Source organism: Diaphorina citri, unplaced genomic scaffold (genome assembly GCF_000475195.1).
Source record: "Diaphorina citri unplaced genomic scaffold, Diaci psyllid genome assembly version 1.1 scaffold54, whole genome shotgun sequence".
NCBI classification, from domain to species: domain Eukaryota; kingdom Metazoa; phylum Arthropoda; class Insecta; order Hemiptera; family Psyllidae; genus Diaphorina; species Diaphorina citri.
Genome location: NW_007377491.1, coordinates 198,435 through 218,839, shown reverse-complemented (window position 1 = coordinate 218,839; position 20,405 = coordinate 198,435).

Genomic DNA, 20,405 nt, shown 5'->3' with positions numbered 1-20,405 from the left:
AAACAAAGGATGTTGATAAAAATTGGTTTCCGTTCCAAATTAATGCGGGTCAATGGAGAGAATCATGAATCGAATATGATGACAGCGCGACATTTCACATTAGATGTCAATTGAATATAGATGAGAAATCAAAATGTAAGTAGGTACCCAGTGACATTCTCAAAGTTCAATTCATCGTGATGGAAGATTGATCAGAAAAGACGCAAAGTTGATATCTATATACTGGAGCAAGACCTATCGATTGATTTGATCTTAAAATGAAACCTCATGTACCTTGTAGCACTACCTATAGGAGTGACCCTGCGGGTTACATCCTTATAAAGTCACCAAGAAATCGGACTTGAATCTTATGTGTTAATCTTCAATGAATGTCATATTTGGTTTGTGAACAATCGAAAACATGTGTATGCTTTACTCTAATGGACATTCTAGATTTAGTATTGACTCGATTTGATTGAACTCTCTTAAAGGGAGCTAAGAATCTGAAAAACTATTGTATCGTAATTTTGGCATGCAAGAATGATACCTATACCCAAGTAGGTACGTGGAATTTTTGCTTACTAATTATCACGGATTGACTAGTTGTTCATCAGACCACCTTTGAGTGAAAAATAAGGGGAGGGGAGAGAAAAGTAACGAAGAGGCTCGGATCTCGTGGTTTGTGAACAATCGAAAACATGTGTATGCTTTACTCTAATGGACATTCTAGATTTAGTATTGACTCGATTTGATTGAACTCTCTTGAAGGTAGGTAAGAATCTGAAAAACTATTGTATCGTAATTTTGGACATGCAAGAATGATACCTATACCCAAGTACGTGGAATTTTTGCTTACTAATTATCACGGATTGACTAGTCCATCAGACCACCTTTGAGTGAAAACTAAGGGGAGGGGAGAGAAAAGTAACGAAGAGGCTCGGATCTCAGGGAGAACATTCTACTGAGTGCTAATTACGAGAACATGTCAGTTTGGCCAATCGCCATTTATTGTCAACAGTAAGGTGTTGTGTTGCTGAGGCACCTAATTCCACAATATGTCCTCTGTGTTTATATTCCTTGCATGTGTTTCTACATGGAAATCACATGGATTTTTTCTCCAAGTCTGCTTGTGTGCAAAAACATAGATGTGAGGATAGTAGTGCCAATGTTAACTATTTTTGCAGTGAAATTTATAGTGAAGCAATGAAGCTGGAATGAGGTTTGTTCCTATTACCCAACAACAAAAAAACTCCAGTACAAAAAACATAGATGTGAGGATAGTAGTGCCAATGTTAACTATTTTTGCAGTGAAATTTATAGTGAAGCAATGAAGCTGGAATGAGGTTTCTTCCTATTACCCAACAACAAAAAAACTCCAGTACCCCAGCGAGCACCTTTAATTGGTGAAAATTCTCAACTTATATGTTGTATAGATTGCAAAGGTATATTAATGAAATTAGCGGATCTGTTTTTGGATAGCTAAGTTCTTTTTACCCCCAAGGAGTCGTGTGTGAAGCATAAATAATATACAATTCGCTGAAGTGTTAGTCCATTCTGACTAGCACGCTTGGCGTTGTCTTCACCACTCACTAGTTGAAATTCTACACTCACAACCAGCAGTAGCCAATGCTCACGTTAGAGGCAGAGAAGTCAAGAAAGTAATAAATCGAGACCCGTGCATAATTCCTTAATTAGAATCGTTTGTGTATTTGTCAACGTTCCCTACAACATGACGGAGAGGTGTAGCGAAACCCACATCGGTCCAGATGTGTTGAGCCCTCACAAGTTTTGTTTTTATTCCTCTGATTGATTGTTTGTTTTTATATTATTAATTTATTCCTTTGGTTATTTTTGAGGGATACGTGCGATCAACTGATACGCTCCCAAAGTCCCGGGTTTAAAAAGGGAACGAGCTGAGGCACATCAATTATTTATTTATTCCTTATCATTTCCTATCAGACTCGTCCTTTTCTCTCCTCCCTTTTAAAGGCTAGCAGTAAGTATATGTATAGTTGTATATCTAGCAGTAGGTATGAAAAGGATATAATAAAATTACATATTGCCTGTATTCTATTCTGGGCACAACTGTGAACTGTCTGAAACGATTTCAACCGCAAGTCTTTTGAGTTACGAAGATAAGCGGCATCTAATAAGGAGTTTAACACGAAGATTTGGTTTACAAATGTATCTAAAATAGGAAAACACGACAGTAATGTACATTAATAGAGTTGTTAAATATACCTGGCGGCAGGATTTCGAATTATTAATGTTGAACAATATTTTATTGATGCCGCGGACAAGAACCATTGCCCAGGTCAGAGCCAATATGGTGTCTTGGGATTTTACCACAACTTTGTGGTAATATGGGCAAAATCATAGTGCATATTAGGTATATTGTGCTTTGTCTACATCAGATTACTGTGAGCAAAAATGAAAGCCATTTCTCCATATTCTAAATCCTAGAGGGCTTTGACTTCTTATAAGTATAGTCTAGCAAAGGAGAGCGACCAGTCAATCAATAGACTAGATTTTAGATATTAAGGAGGGTTTTTAAAAAAGGAACTCAGCAAACACGATCAGAAAATGAACCTGAAATATGAAAGTACGACGTCTATCACTAGTGAATGTTTTGTTTTAGGTTCAATCCTATTCCTACACTGCAATACATACTCTCCATAAGGTGCTTAATAGGTGAATTGGAGTGTTGGGAAACAAGCACCTATGCCCAATACTTCTTCACTCATCCAGGTTCAATCCTATTCCTACACTGCAATACATACTCTCCATAAGGTGCTTAATAGGTGAATTGGAGTGTTGGGAAACAAGCACCTATGACAAATAGAAATAGCTGAAACAGACAATGTTTTTGAAAGATTTACCTACAATCTGTGTTTTATGTCCAACTTTTGATTAAATCTTAATGATTCATTTGGCTTTAAAACTTTCAGTCAAGAGATTTTTAACACCAAATAAGGGAAGAACATTTTCTGTTGGATAAAAAATTAAATGTTCAGCAAAATGTGTAACTTTATGTGTTTTGTTGAAGCCTGAGTAAGTCCCCTTTACACTTTCAAAATACAATATTATCTACTTATGACATTTCGACCTTGATATTATTTCAGAATAGAAACGAAACAAAAGGATTTTTTTAGAAGGCTCTTGAATGTACGTCTTTTTAATATTTTGCTGATTATCGATTCCTTAATTTCACAACGATCGAGACCATACCACTAGAACGTAATCCCTTATCTTTAAAAATGTTCCTGAGCTAATTTGGACGGTTGTACAACATTACAACAGGTACCTGTGGAATTTTCAGCCTGTTATCATTGAAACTTCTTCCAGACTGATATTCTACAAGTATTAGGATATCAGAGATACAGTGAGACAAAGTGTATGGGACACCTTCGTAACTTAGTATATCTAATGAGCGATCAGATGAAATTTGATATGTATCCGCAAATCTATGCAACATCCAGCAGTGAACCTATGTCTATGTCACTAGAACTGCAGTACTTGAACTAAATACACAAGTCTAATTGATTTGAATTTGCAATTTTAAAATGCACAGGGGAAATAAATTAGACAAGGTAAAAAAAGCTCGGGTACAAATGTGTTGCAGTTAGTGGCGAATCAGTTAATGAGTTTAACGAATAAAACTTCAAGATTGTCCTAGTATTTTATGTACCGACCAAAATATCTAATACCGATTGCTTAGATTAAAAGAATGTTGCAGTTAGTGGCGAATCAGTTAATGAGTTTAACGAATAAAACTTCAAGATTGTCCTAGTATTTTATGTACCGACCAAAATATCTATTGCTTAGATTAAAAGAAAGTGATATTCTGAGTAAACTTTTTAGACCAATCTCAATATTGGTGAGATTATCAAATTTTCAGTGAATTGAGCTTCCTTCATAACTTCATGTATCTCTGAAGTTAGAACCTATTCCTTTCATGAGAACCTGCTTTGAACATTGCACACTGGTACATAAGTTCAACATAACACATCATGTAAAGTTCAATCTTATTAAAAACGAAAATGGTCTCAACCACAATAGAAATGTGATAATCATTGTACTTGTTAGGAAACCACCAAACAACTAGGCACACAAGTCCTTGGATATTCATAAAACACGACGGTATTCTATCACATTCAAAGTCCTACAAATTTGGATGCAGGATTGCAGGTGGAACGCTCAGAATCTATTAGAAGAAGTACTAAAATGTTTCATTTGAATTTACGACTCGGCGGCGCGGCGGTAAGTAATTATTATGTAGCAACACAATCATAAACACAGACCATAACATACTTGAAACATTTTAGCGTGCATGAATGTGGTAACGCGTTAATAAGTCCTCAACACTTTAATAAATTAACCATGGTTTGTACCCATACCTATAGGATGCAACGCAAGTTCGTCTATCCACACCCTCTAATGTGAAAGTCACAAAAGAAAGGGTAACATTTACAGTTTTGCATCAGTTCTGAATGAGAATCGAGAGAAGACAAAAGAAAATGCCTTATATTGGAAAGTCACAAAAGAAAGGGTAACATTTACAGTTTTGCATCAGTTCTGAATGAGAATCGAGAGAAGACAAAAGAAAATGCCTTATATTCGTAGACAATAATTTCACGACAGTGCAAGTTCAAGTTCCCTCAACTTTCATGTGCCTTCAAAATGAGCCTTCTGAAGGCACAAAACGATTCAACAACAAACAGGTTATGCCTACCAAGTCCGAATCAAATCAGCTAGGGTTTGATCTTATAGTCGTGTTATTAAATTTTAAAACCCTGTATCATAAGGTGGAGCATGTTAAAACATAATATTAATATCTGAATCTGAAGTACCCACAAGTGACAAATATTGTACCGACGTTCATGGAGCGTTGAATATTAAAATGAGGTTTTATTAAATTCAAGACACCACTCCGACCACGGGGTGATTGTTTTTAAAACTTTCAACACCTGAACCAGTATGGCATCTATTGCTTTGAAATTTTCTAATGTGAACAGCACTCTGCTGTATCTCTAATTTTATTATCTGGAGGTGGTATAGATAAACTAATCCACAATTCCAATAAACCACGAACAATTGTTCATGTCTGAATATTATCAAACCTGTCGGCTGAACAAAATTATCTACTAAATTTCAATACTTATTTTGATGTTTAAAAGATCTGAATTTTCAAGCGAAGAATGCCCAAAGGGTAGTGTGGTAGTCGTAAAATTTTAGCACCCATAGAAAATTTGATAAGCTCGTTCAATGTTGCTAATATTCATATTTCAAGAGAAGTTATGAAAGGTTCTAATTAGGTGATAAGAAAGACAATGAGGCAAAGAAAGTATGGTAATGGTGTTGAAGAATGTATGTCAGTTCCTATCCCACACAATTTGAGCGATCGATCCAAGGCAGAACCAAATCAAAACCTGAAAACAATGGAGAAATGTCCACAGGGGTCTCACGATTCGTCGAATATAATCTAAACAGTGAATCTCGGTAATTAAGTTGAGATACCTTGGCTTCGGGTCTTGTGAGCAGTATCACATTTCATGACTTCCGAATCAATCAAACTGAAATTGTGTTCAGATTTCTGTCGGTGAACTCCACAAAGTTAAGGTGCTTTTGTTTCTGAAGCACTGTGATCTCTGTAGTTTAAAAGTAAAATACCTACTGATGATGAGTTCGTTCAACTTACTATGTACCAAGTACCCATGTAGCTAGTCTCACGAGTCTATTTTACGTGAGAATTCTTCTTTTCGACAAATCGCATGATAATTTAGTAAAACTTTACCGCAAATTGGTTAAATAACAACCGAGCTTGATTTAATGCTTTTAGTTGGGATTCTGGATACGAAATTTGTACAAAAGAAAATTCACCTACACATGAGTACCTGGTTTTCTTGCTCGTACTGATAGGTAAACATGTAAACCAAAATCCCCACCAAATTATTTGTACTTACATACTCGTAACTCTTAGATCAAGACTTTATGGTTAGAACCACTCTCTGTATTTTTTTTAGCGTGACGCCAATTTAATAGAGATATCATATGATAATTTAGTAAAACTTTACCGCAAATTGGTTAAATAACAACCGAGCTTGATTTAATGCTTTTAGTTGGGATTCTGGATACGAAATTTGAACAAAAGAAAATTCACCTACACATGAGTACCTGGTTTTCTTGCTCGTACTGATAGGTAGACATGTAAACCAAAATCCCCACCAAATTATTTGTACTTACATACTCGTAACTCTTAGATCAAGACTTTATGGTTAGAACCACTCTCTGTATTTTTTTTAGCGTGACGCCAATTTAATAGAGATATCATATGAAAAAAAATCTGAACAATGGTACTGATTTTACTGGTCTACCAGAAGCTAGACCACCCACAATACATAGAGAATAATTTGACATGGACAAGTTTGGAACGAATGCTGCTGGATTAATGGGCCACACTTCACCCAGATAGTCTATCAATGTGTAACCATAACGAGCCAAGCTTTGTCAAATAGATGAAACATTCTTTAAATGGATGGGTGACTTAAACATTATATTGGGAATAAAGGGAGAACGGGCTCTAAATAGATGAAACATTCTTTAAGATTGAAACTCATACACCTTACATTTGGCAAGGTAATTAATTACTTGATTTAAGACTCGGGAACTTTGTTCTTCCTCCTACAGAGTCCAGATCTTTGGTTTTCCAATAGATGAAACATTCTTTAAGATTGAAACTCATACACCTTACATTTGGCAAGGTAATTAATTACTTGATTTAAGACTCGGGAACTTTCTTCTTCCTCCTACAGAGTCCAGATCTTTGGTTTTCCATATATACTCTTTTAAGTGGTTTTCTAGTCTTTTTTGAAGCATTTAAATCAATGTACAGTAAAGCATTTATGTAATACATTTCAAGGTGTGCTCTTTTCAACGGGTGTACAAGACGACAAAGTCTAGGATATGTTTATTATCGTTTACTTCGAGTATTTACAATAACTCTCCGTTGTTTGACAAGGCATTACTTATAGTTTCGTTTCAAGGAGTGTTCCCGCGGTGTTCGCTGTTTCTCTAAGGAAATTCCCTGACAATTCCCTGACTTTTCCAGTCTCCGTGAAATTCCCTGACAATTCCCGGTTTTCCAGTCTGGTAGACACCCTGATTAATTTATTCATTTGGTTATTTTTGAGGGATACGTGCGATCAACTGATACGCTCCCAAAGTCCCGGGTTTAAAAAGGGAACGAGCTGAGGCACATCAATTATTTATTTATTCCTTATCATTTCCCATCAGACTCGTCCTTTTCTCTCCTCCCTTTTAAAGGCTAGCAGTATCTATCTACAAGTATATATATGTATAATTGTATTCTAGCAGTAGGTATGAAAAGGATATAATTACATATTGCCTGTATTCTATTCTGGGCACAACTGTGAACTGTCTGAAACGATCAAAATATGGCTTATTTATACATCGATCACTCGAGTACTGTACCGTTTTCAACCGCAAGTCTTTTGAGTTACGAAGATAAGCGGCATCTAATAAGGAGTTTAACACGAAGATTTGGTTTACAAATGTATCTAAAATAGGAAAACACGACAGTAATGTACATTAATAGAGTTGTTAAATATACCTGGCGGCAGGATTTCGAATTATTAATGTTGAACAATATTTTATTGATGCCGCGGACAAGAACCATTGCCCAGGTCAGAGCCAATATGGTGTCTTGGAATGTACATTAATAGAGTTGTTAAATATACCTGGCGGCAGGATTTCGAATTATTAATGTTGAACAATATTTTATTGATGCCGCGGACATCAACCATTGCCCAGGTCAGAGCCAATATGGTGTCTTGAGCATGGAGCGTGATAAAGTGCTCGCTGTCCGTATTAGGTGTTGCACCTCTGGTGGGTGTGATCTTTACAGGGTACAAAACTACGGCTTAACACCTACTATGTTTGTTTTAAAGTAGATGTCATCACGTTGTTTCAAAACAATCTTTATAGGTGATAGTGATACCATATTAAAGGTGATGTATAGGAGATACGTATACCTTCATCCGGTAATCGTGGTAAAAATAAAATCAGTGTTGTCGCCAAGATAGAAGTTTTAATTAGAAAACTTTTACATTTGTTTTATTTTAATCAAGTTCATTTCCATGTCGTACTCAACTTCTGCAAACTATTTCCCTATCCCTACCCAGTAATGTGGAGCGTCTTATTTACTCCATCAGATATTGTTCAACTTTATGATGTTCCATATAACGTTTCATCTACACACCAATATTTCGTATTACTTTATACCTCGGGAAGCTCAGTCCATTGAGTACTCTCCATGTTTGATATTGATCAAATGATCAGTATATTCAGTATGTTACGATGGAATAAGAGAGACAAAGTCTCATGTGTAAACACACCTTAGTAAACTTGATTTTCATCTGATTACAATCCTGAGCATTTTCAAAATGGCACTTGATGTTCATCCAAAAGGTATCCTTGTAAAATAAAGTACACAGTGAAGTCACTTCACCACCATTTCAAAAGAAGAAATCAGACTATGGGGAAAATTACATTCAGAAAGCGTGAATAACAAATTCAAATTTGGACGTTCTAGGCCTTGAAGAAAGCAGATTGAACTTACTAAACTAAAGGTCAAAAAGATAAATTAAGGTGCCTCCATTAAAAGCGAAAGGTCAGAAACAATAAACCAAGTGATCTTGATATTTTTATGTGAGTTATTTGTTATCTAATAAATCGATTCACTACTTTAGTGATTTAAAATTTCTGCTTCAAGAAAGTCCTCGGGTTAGAGAGGTGGTGGAAAATTGGATTAGCACAAATAGAGGCATATACCTTTTTTTTTTTTTTTTTTTTTTTCAATTTTTACTATCTGACTTTCCTTTGACGCCCCCCGCACACACTTCATACATATTATCAATTTATCAGCGGTTTACTAGTCTTGCTACGATATAAATCATCCTAATGGTCCATTCACATCAAACTTCGCTCATATTAATAGCAATTTACGATGTAAATGTATAGATTTATTGCCAAAAATATTTTCAAGATAATGCACGAACAGCCGAAAGGCAGAATTATCTATTTTTGTCTTGATATCACAAAATTGATTACTTCTTTAATTGTAAGTAATTTGTAATGCTCTTTGCTAAACAAGTTAGTATGCCCTCACCCATAGGAGAACGCTGAACACAGTGGCGTATATTAAAGAGTTCAGACTTAAAATGTCTACTAAGTCACTATCACTGGCGGCTGTCTGCATTACTTTAATTGTAAGTAATTTGTAATGCTCTTTGCTAAACAAGTTAGTATGCCCTCACCCATAGGAGAACGCTGAACACAGTGGCGTATAAAAGAGTTCAGACTTAAAATGTCTACTAAGTCACTATCACTGGCGGCTGTCTGCATATGTTGTGAAAACTTGTGCTTTTACTTATCTGTTTTATAGTCACAGGGCAAGCTAATATACGAGAGAAACCCAGTAAAGATCCACTGGATCAGGGCGATGTAAAAAACATTCACATCCTCCCACAGAAATATTCCTTACACATTGGAAGTTCTGATTTAGAAGCTGGCGCAAAAAAAATTCAATATTTGAGTCCAAATACTTCTTGTGAGAAGTGACTCAAACTTGATACCAAAGTAGCAATGTCACTGAGATAACATTTGGACAGGAAGAACAACAACCTTGCTCAAGTGTATTGTATATTCTTCATAGAGATAACTGTGTAGTACCTCAAATGTGTCATTTCTGGGTCATCCAAAATAACTTCAGGGTCTTACATTAGGATTCTTCGTGTGAACTGTGTATTGTATGCTTTGAGTCTACACGACATTGATTAAGTAAAGTAGGTAGGAATTAGGTATGCAATTGGAAGGTATTATACTGTCTTGTGGTCTCATACATCAGACTGGTTACCAACAGATATCAGGGTCTTACATTAGGATTCTTCGTGTGAACTGTGTATTGTATGCTTTGAGTCTACACGACATTGATTAAGTAAAGTAGGTAGGAACTAGGAACTAGGTATGCAATAGGAAGGTATTATACTGTCTTGTGGTCTCATACATCAGACTGGTTACCAACAGATATACTCGTATGACAACTTCACACATCTCATTCAATCATATGTTATGTGCAACTTATTGTGATGCTCGAGTTGCGAAATGAAAGAAGCATTCATTTGCGACATGTGATTTGTCGCATAACAAATGAATCTTGTATACGTCTGTACGTACATTCTTCCTGTCTTTTCCTGCGCAGTGAAAATTTAATCATGGTTCATTTCAACATTAACGTATCTACTGCAATATCAGCATTTATGAACAAATGCATTGTTATTCCTTCTTCTTTTCACCTTTTCAACATAGGAAACGCGAGCAAAGTTGAACCTACGCTACGCGTGAAAAACCTTAATTTTCTGACTCCTTGTATAACGTACCATAATAAATTTTCCATATTTTCTAGAAATGACATAGACATGATCCTATGCTACTCATGGTTGATGGTTATCCCAGCCTAGGGTTTGAGTTCCAGCCCTGAAGTTGAACCTACGCTACGCGTGAAAAACCTTAATTTTCTGACTCCTTGTATAACGTACCATAATAAATTTTCCATATTTTCTAGAAATAACATAGACATGATCCTATGCTACTCATGGTTGATGGTTATCCCAGCCTAGGGTTTGAGTTCCAGCCCTGGACTCCGTGTTCAGGACAAAAGCAAGGCTTACGGACGAGAATAACTCAAATCATTAACCGCTGATAACTTTGGGCCACCTGAGTTCAAATTCATAGCATTGTTTTCTGACTCCTTGTATTTTAGCTTCAAGTTATATCCACACCGGTGACCTCCTTTTGTTTTTAGCAATTCATTTTATTCGATACTTGATCTGACGCCACAGATTGTTTTTTTTTTTTTGCTCACCGTGGAAAAATAAACCATCAATAATCACAGAAAATACAAATGGTTAAAATCGTAAAATGAACGTATGGACTGCGGATACTTAAGTAATTAGTTGGAAGTATATGGCTTTTCCTGGTGCCTATTTTAGACGATTGTACCTATCGGTTTCCTCAATAGCATTAAACCACTGGAACTACTACGAGTACATTCCTATATCTTCTCTTCGAACTTTCTCATTACAGCCTTTATTTAATCCATCCATAAATTAACTACAAAGATGATTTTTTTTTTTATATATATATAGAAATAGTTTCATCATTACTATGCAAATTTTGGCCTTTTCTGATTTCGTTTAAAATTTTCTCTTCATAATCTCTATTAGTGACTTTTTCCTTTGAACCTAGAGTGCATAATGCATATCTAGGTATGTAAAATAGAGAACTTGTTCCTTGACTGCAGTATGAAAACAAGTTATGGGCATAAGCAGTAAACCATTACTGTTCATTTGCAGCTTCATCGTTCACAACTACATTGAACTCACTGACACAACAGAAAATGGAAATTTATAATGCAACTTCCAATAAGAAATTCTGCATGTCAAATAGATTGCTTTTCAAACAGTTGTAGCTACGAAATGAATTATTGCATTATTATACAAAGTAGCGGGGCGAGAAAAAAAAGCAATTTAAATTGCAATTCTGCATGTTGTGATAGGTGTCTGGCATGCTCCCCGTGAAACCGATATACCACGATGTTAAAACCAGGAGCGGAGTCTGTCCCTGCCACCCAACCAGCCCCGATGATTGGTAGCCAGAGATAAATCATTGGATATTCATGATGTATTTCCAATGTCCTAGCTTTCATTTTACATTTGGGTACCTTCTGGTTTTGTGTCTTTGTTTAGAGGGCTTAGGGTAAATGCATACCTTGTTATTAAAATAATAGCATAACTACCTACCGTACCGTATTTGCATGCCTGATTTCAATAATTATAGATACAAAAATAGATTTGTAATTAGAACAATAGATCACTGATTGAATTGAATCCCTAAGGCAGAATTTGGCCAGGCTGTAATTTAGGAGGTTCTACTTACAAGTTCTGATATGATATTCCAGGCCTTTTTAAAACCTTTCTGTGTACATTTCCTTCCGGGTTGAGATGAGCTCGGACTAGGTGAGACCTGACATTTCTACAGTTTGGAATGGGAGTGGGAACTGAAAAACAAGGCAAGTTTACTTACCAACCTTGCCTTCCCCAACCCGATACATAACCACAACCTGAAACTCAAGTAGTAGGCACCTAGGTAACACCCTGATGGTGGAAGCTACTACCTGGCTGTTATTACAGAAAAATGTTTGTTCAAGGCTCGCGGCATTTGCGGCTACTAGTTTCTAGTTTGCCATTTTTTTACAAGACTGCCACACACGCAAACTGCAACTGAAGGCCGTTTTTGTCAACAATGTTTGGACTTGTAAGCTTCTGTACTGCCCTCAGCGCTGGAGATATTTAAAATAATTATCCTGTACCTCATAATGGTTTAACATCGTATGAAGCAAACATTAATTAGGAATAGGCTAGTAACTATGTATTTACAATTTCTAGAACTTCGAAGGTCTTATCAACCCCTGCGTTCTTACAACGCTACGCAAGGATTATTCCATAGACATAGAATATCCCTTCTGTTTACCGATACTAATCATTGCAAAAATATCCACTGGACTAGATTTGATCAAATAATTTCGTATTTTGGGGGAAGATACGTGTACTCGTATACTAAGAATAAGAACCTTTAAAATATGGTACATCCGATAAAGTTTATTGTCAGCTCCAGTAATTAGGTCAGATTGCCAACTCTAGAAGAGGGCTTAGGGTAAATGCATACCTTGTTATTAAAATAATAGCATAACTACCTACCGTACCGTATTTGCATGCCTGATTTCAATAATAGATACAAAAATAGATTTGTAATTAGAACAATAGATCACTGATTGAATTGCATTCCTTAAGGCAGAATTTGGCCAGGCTGTAATTTAGGAGGTTCTACAAGTTCTGATATGATATTCCAGGCCTTTTTAAAACCTTTCTGTGTACATTTCCTTTTTTTTTCATGCAATTCCCCCTCTTAAAATTCATTTCTTTCAGTATCAAATACAGATCAACTACTTTGGGACTTTATAGAACTTTTCTTTTGTACAACGATGTGTGTTTGAGATAATATATGAAGTATTCAGATTCAGAATTCATTTCTTTCAGTATCAAATACAGATCAACTACTTTGGGACTTTATAGAACTTTTCTTTTGTACAACGATGTGTGTTTGAGATAATTTATGAAGTATTCAGATTCAGAGTGACAGCATAATAGAGCCCGCACCTAACCTGAAAGAAGGAAAATGTGATTGTGCTCCTGGCTCAATATTGGCATTCCATTTTATGCTAGCATGGGGCAGTTGCACATAGGAATCAAACAAAAGGAGAAAATCATAAATCTGTTTCTTTAAACTGGAGGATTCTATCAAATTGTCAATGTAGAAACTATATTACTGAAACAAAAAAGAAATAAAACAAAGTTGAGACGAACAAACAAGAAGCCTCGAATATATGTAGGTACACAAGCATAAAAACATCCTATTGAATATTGAAATGGAACTTACACACTCCTCAATAAGTAAATGATAGAAGGCTGAAAATTTAGGACTTGAAAAGCTGCAAAAGTTAGCATTCAAAATTCACGCAACCACCCCATAGCTATAAGAATGTGCTTATGCAAATCGATCCTTTATTGCAATACATATGCAAATTTATACAATGCTCAAATCAGACAAATCTGATCAAGATATATTTTTATGTGAGTTATTTGTTATCTAATAAATCGATTCACTACTTTAGTGATTTAAAATTTCTGCTTCAAGAAAGTCCTCGGGTTAGAGAGGTGGTGGAAAATTGGATTAGCACAAATAGAGGCATATACCTTTCTTCCTAAATAGAACCTACTTCATTATTTGAACTATTTGACTCTACCTATAGTGATAGGTAGAATGTAGATTGAATGTCAGTACAACGTCGTATCTCAAGACCACTATATGCTTTTGTTGTTATTTAGAGCATGAATATTGGATATGGGTGAGTATGGAACCTTTGTACTTGATATTGGTGTGTCTGTGCACATGGTGGGGGCAAGTCGGTATCCAAATTCATGGATTCCACCTTAAATAACGGATTAAAATAAATAAATGTTCGATGTTTTTTTCTGTAAAATATCGCTCATTTGATGTTTCTTGTTATTTGACTCCACTGGCCGGAGGCTTCCAATCATGGGGAAATCGAATTCCATGCAAAATACTAATAGACCTCATAATGGTTTAACATCGTATGAAGCAAACATTAATTAGGAATAGGCTAGTAACTATGTATTTACAATTTCTAGAACTTCGAAGTTCTTATCAACCCCTGCGTTCTTACAACGCTACGCGAGGATTATTCCATAGAATATCCCTTCTGTTTACCGATACTAATCATTGCAAAAATATCCACTGGACTAGATTCGATCAAATAATTTCGTATTTTGGGGGAAGATACGTGTACTCGTATACTAAGAATAAGAACCCTTAAAATATGGTACATCCGACAAAGTTTATTGTCAGCTCCAGTAATTAGGTCAGATTGCCAACTCTAGACAATTGGTCTACTTCGACTTATGACAAACTTTGGCAGGGCATTGTCCATTTGTTCTGAGCTGCACATGGTGGGGGCAAGTCGGTATCCAAATTCATGGATTCCACCTTAAATAACGGATTAAAATAAATAAATGTTCGATGTTTTTTTTTCTGTAAAATATCGCTCATTTGATGTTTCTTGTTATGACTCCACTGGCCGGAGGCTTCCAATCAAGGGGAAATCGAATTCCATGCAAAATACTAATAGCTATTCCTCTTTTCGGATTATTTATTATTTTTGACGATCTTTACGAAAAAAATACATTTGGACAGTTATATTTTTCATGAGAATCATCAATTGGTCTACTTCGACTTATGACAAACTTTGGCAGGGCATTGTCCATTTATTCTGAGCACCTGTTTACCTGTTTACCAAAGAATCTTTCATTGTCTATGTCTTACCTACTTATTTCTTCAAATTAGTCAACATATGTAGCTACTGGGTATGTTGGTATGTAGCATAAACTCGTCCGCAGGTAGAAAAAAAAGCAATTTCAAATATCCACCTATCGTAGCATAGTATTAGATGTTGCGTCTGGCTATAGTACCTACCTACATTAGCATATGGTACACATACCTTTACACATTGGAAGTTTTATTAATTAGCTATTTACCAGAAGGTACAGTCGCGTGTAACGTGTTGTAGTAGCTATCTATCTCCCTAATTGGTTCTGAATATTTTTCCCTCCAACTAATTTGAAATTAATGAGCTCAAAAATTATTGGTTCTTGCATCACGTTCTCTAGAACCAGATTTGCCGGACTAGTCAAAACGAAATGGTATTCAATAAGAAATAAATTAATTATGATTATAGGCAAAGGACCTATGCTCGATGTTATCAGTGTTAAGGGGCGGGCTATGCCGATACTTGGGTCATAGAGTTAAGATTCTGGGCTGCCCCTCTTTCTCTACGTGGTCGTACGTTATGTTCGTATAGAATTATACTTGTAATCTTGTATGTAAGTATACATAGGTAATTATGAAGGTACTTCTGCTTCTGTGCCTATATATTATAAAAATCAAATCTAAATTTAATCAAGTACATATTTGTGGTGAAGCAGAGAAAAAAAAAAAATCACAACCAATACAGCTAATACCTAATATAGCGATTAATTCCTAAAGCAACATAAATTCTGTTGTCCTCATAAATTTAACAATACATATTGAATTTTTTCTTCTCTTATTTTTTATTCGTTCAAATTTTAATTTATTGAGAACAAATGGCAGGCAAGCTGTAAATTTCTTTTAAATTTACAACTTAATAACAAGTTCTTTTTTTTTTTTTTTTTTTTTTTTTTTTTTAGGTCCGGCCTGTTTAGTCGGAAGTGTGGCCTTCAGAGACTTCGCAGTGTTGCCAGTCTACCAGGAGGCTTTGTGATTCGGGAGGTGTTCCCGCGACTACTCACCATCGGGCAAGAACTAGAAAGACTGCATCCTAAATTGTACTCAGGTATGTATTGGAAATTGTATTGTTAGGTATGTAAGCGTCTCCGAGAAATCAAAATTGTTAACAATTCAATTGTCCAGGAAGACCTACGCCACTCACGGTCATTGATATCTGACAAAATCCTAAAGCCACTGGTGAATTCCTGGAATTACCAAAACATTATTCTTACTTACTGCAAACTGTACGCTCACAATTTAAATGAGGTAATACTGTTTCCTCTGAAATAGCCTTATCTACGGGGACCTCTAAAACGAATTGACACAGTGCATAGAGCATTGTTACACCAGCTAGTGCGTGTTAGCGTGTAGTCCGCCTGTAGTGTAAGTGAGAGAATGAAATATTTCGAATCTGTTTGGATGAGATATTCAATATCGTATAGGTAGGTATACTGTTTCAGATGTTTGGATACAAGAGACTGTATTTGTCTCGCTTCACCTAAATGTTTGCATAGGTGTACTGTACCAATACCACTGTGCCGATGGAAATAATGACGACGAAAATAGTGGTGGAGCTTAACGTGGTTGTTGACTGAATAAAGGAGTTCGACGGACGACCGTCACGACTACAAGTGCAGCTTGAATTTGACAAGATTGTTCAACACAAATCTGTTGATCTATCTCATTGGAGTCTCATTGAACCTTCAAGAGCCTAGTAAAAGACTTTTTTTTTCCCCCGAGTTCACTGAACTGCTGGTTACACAAGTGTACCTACCACCTACAAGTCTACTAGTTTTACTAGGCGACAGGTTAATATTTTCTTCATCTCTTTAACCTTCAGAAAATTTCATTCGATGTTCTTCTTCATGCAAATAAATCAGGGAAACATCGTTAGGTACCTCCATTGCATCAAATAAATTATATTTTTTTACCATCTTTGGATAGATACTTGATTAGCAGTTATCTCTTGCAAGTAAAGGAAGCAAGTGTTTCAGCTCAGCACATGAGCACATCACGTAAATATAAGTAAATAGTTAGCTTGAGCTATTAAAGGTGCAAATAGTCCACCGTTATACACACCTCAATCCTATTGAAAACGATCAAATTAGATATAATTGGACGTATAATTACGTTCGGAGGAAAGTCGCCACTTGAGTGTGAGTATAGAACTTAGTAAGTATTTACTTTAATAATACAGTACCAGGGACCTACCCATTTGACCCATTGACGTCAATCGTGTGTGTATCCTATTGAAAACGATCAAATTAGATATAATTGGACGTATAATTACGTTCGGAGGAAAGTCGCCACTTGAGTGTGAGTATAGAACTTGGTAAGTATTTACTTTAATAATACAGTACCAGGGACCTACCCATTTGACCCATTGACGTCAATCGTGTGTGGCTGCTCTTATATTAGGGAAATGATTACCTCCACTGCGGGATTACCTCCATATATCCTAATATAAATTTCATATAAAATGTTTCCTTATCTAAGTTTATTTTTAGTAGACTCGTACCCACCGAATGTCGAGTTATTGTCTGGGTTTGGCACGGCCTTGTTTTAATGTCCAGATTTAAGAAGTAGGAGTTATCTTGATTATACACGCTTTATGGGTCAGCTCCACTGCGGGATTACCTCCATATATCCTAATATAAATTTCATATAAAATGTTTCCTTATCTAAGTTTATTTTTAGTAGACTCGTACTCACCGAATGTCGAGTTATTGTCTGGGTTTGGCACGGCCTTGTTTTAATCTCCAGATTTAAGAAGTAGGAGTTATCTTGATTATACACGCTTTATGGGTCTGTCTTTCAATCCCTGATAGAAACAGTGTCTGTGCTCTAGAGTCAAGTGCTCTCAATCATGTTTAGTTTCACTCATGACAGCTCTACTTCCTGTAAAATCATTGTAATGTGTAGGTAATCATTGATTAAAAGCAAGGAACTGTAATCATTGATTTAAAGCAAGAAACAGGAAATGTCGATTCCAGGAAATGCAGATTGGTCGTTAGGGGTTAAATTGGACCCGATGGGGATTCTCAGCCGTCAGTTTGAATCTTGCCCTTAGCCGAACACATCTCTGCGAAACACAAACTTTGTTCTCATCTTGTCTATCAAGACTCAAGGAGTATCAAGCTCCTCTGGACGATGAAATGATATTAGCATAATAATAGATAATTGAACCTCTCTACCATAGACTGGGGTATTTATTTAAATAACTAAACTCCACCAGGCAATTCAACTCGATGTTAATCTGCATGCAATGTGGGAACAGGAGTAGCCCATGTTATTGACTTACCCACGATATCATAAGCAAGAACATTACAGAATCTGTTAGGTTTTACTGGTAATAATCTACGAACACCGGTAAATTTTCTTTTGAATTGTGTAGGAACTGTCCAGATTTTCTAGTCTTTTGAAGATTGTCCAGATATCCAGAGTCATAATACCTGTAACAAAAAGACAAAAAAAAGCAAAAAATTGAATGAATAGGGCTAATGATAGAGCACTGAGACATGTTCCTGTTGAAGCCTTACGTTTTAGCCGAACACATCTCTGCGAAACACAAACTTTGTTCTCATCTTGTCTATCAAGACTCAAGGAGTATCAAGCTCCTCTGGACGATGAGATGATATTAGCATAATAATAGATAATTGAACCTCTCTACCATAGACTGGGGTATTTATTTAAATAACCAAACTCCACCAGGCAATTCAACTCAATGTTAATCTGCATGCAATGTGGGAACAGGAGTAGCCCATGTTATTGACTTACCCACGATATCATAAGCAAGAACATTACAGAATCTCTTAGGTTTTACTGGTAATAATCTACGAACACCGGTAAATTTTCTTTTGAATTGTGTAGGAACTGTCCAGATTTTCTATGGTGTGGTCGTTTGAAGATTGTCCAGATGTCCAGAGTCATAATACCTGTAACAAAAAGACAAAAAAAGCAAAAAATTGAATGAATAGGGCTAATGATAGAGCACTGAGAGATGTTCCTGTTGAAGCCTTACGGCATAAAGGAGCATCACCAAAATCCACCGTACTTCAATCACATGGTCATTATTCATCCAGTTTTTGTCCAATCAAGACACAGCCAAAATAACGACAAAACAAAACTCGGTCTCTTACATTTTCACCCGCATCAAACTGCCTGTGCGGTACATGTCAAAGTCATATTTAATATTAATAGCAAACAACACAGACAGTTATGTTATGTATAAACAATTTCAATTAAGTCCAATTAATAGTAAACATTAAAACTAATGTTTAATTTAAAATAGAAAAAAGGCTTGTTTCATGTTTAATAGATAAAGTGTGTACGTTATAAAATGCCTTTAAGCTATGCATAAAGAACAATAAAAAACTTTTTCCAGTTGTCACCGGTTGATTCTATATACACAGCTTGTTAGAAAACTAATGTTTAATTTAAAATAGAAAAAAGGCTTGTTTCATGTTTAATAGATAAAGTGTGTACGTTATAAAATGCCTTTAAGCTATTCATAAAGAACAATAAAAAACTTTTTCCAGTTGTCACCGGTTGATTGTATATAAACAGCTTGTTAGTTTCTCAACAATTTTATAGGAGGGCTAGCATTAACTGCTCTACTTAAGGACTGAGATGAAGAAATTATTGGCAGTTGGCTAAGACCGTTAGACGAAAATGCATTATTTGTCAATCTACGGATTCAAATGCGACTCCATTCGTCAGTGGCGTATACTTTTTCGCCCCACCTCGCCGGCACTTTCATGCAACTTATTTCTTAATTAACCATGTGGGGCCCCTAAAAGTCCAGGAAAATTGGACTTTGACTTCGGAAAAAATTGTAACAAAGCTCTTCGCCAAAAGCTTCGGTATGTGACCAACAATTTTATTGTAGTTAATGTAAATAATGAACGTAAGTTACTCGTATACATATTTCTTTGTATTAAAGTCATATTTTTTGTGGTTATCAATCACATCACAGCATTACAAGACTTTTCCATCATCGCGTTTCCCAATAAAAACATTACTTTTGCTAGTAATGCCGTCAATGAGCGCTATTCAGATTCACAAGCAACTATGACGTATGACGGGGGACAGTAACCTCAAGTTGTACGGTTACCTATAGGGATTGAGGCTGTGGTTATGTACCGGGTTGAGATGAGCTCGGACTAGGTGAGACCTGACATTTCTACAGTTTGGAATGGGAGTGGGAACTGAAAAACAAGGCAAGTTTACCATTACCAACCTTGCCTTCCCCAACCCGATACTTATGTGTATTTATCTGTAACGCTGAAGATGCCTTCACCGGCGAAACTAGTCCATAAAATGAAAATGAAATAAAACCCAGAATATTTTAAATTCCGAGGAGGTCAGTGTGATGTAGGCCATCTGTAAAGAGACACGTAAATCTG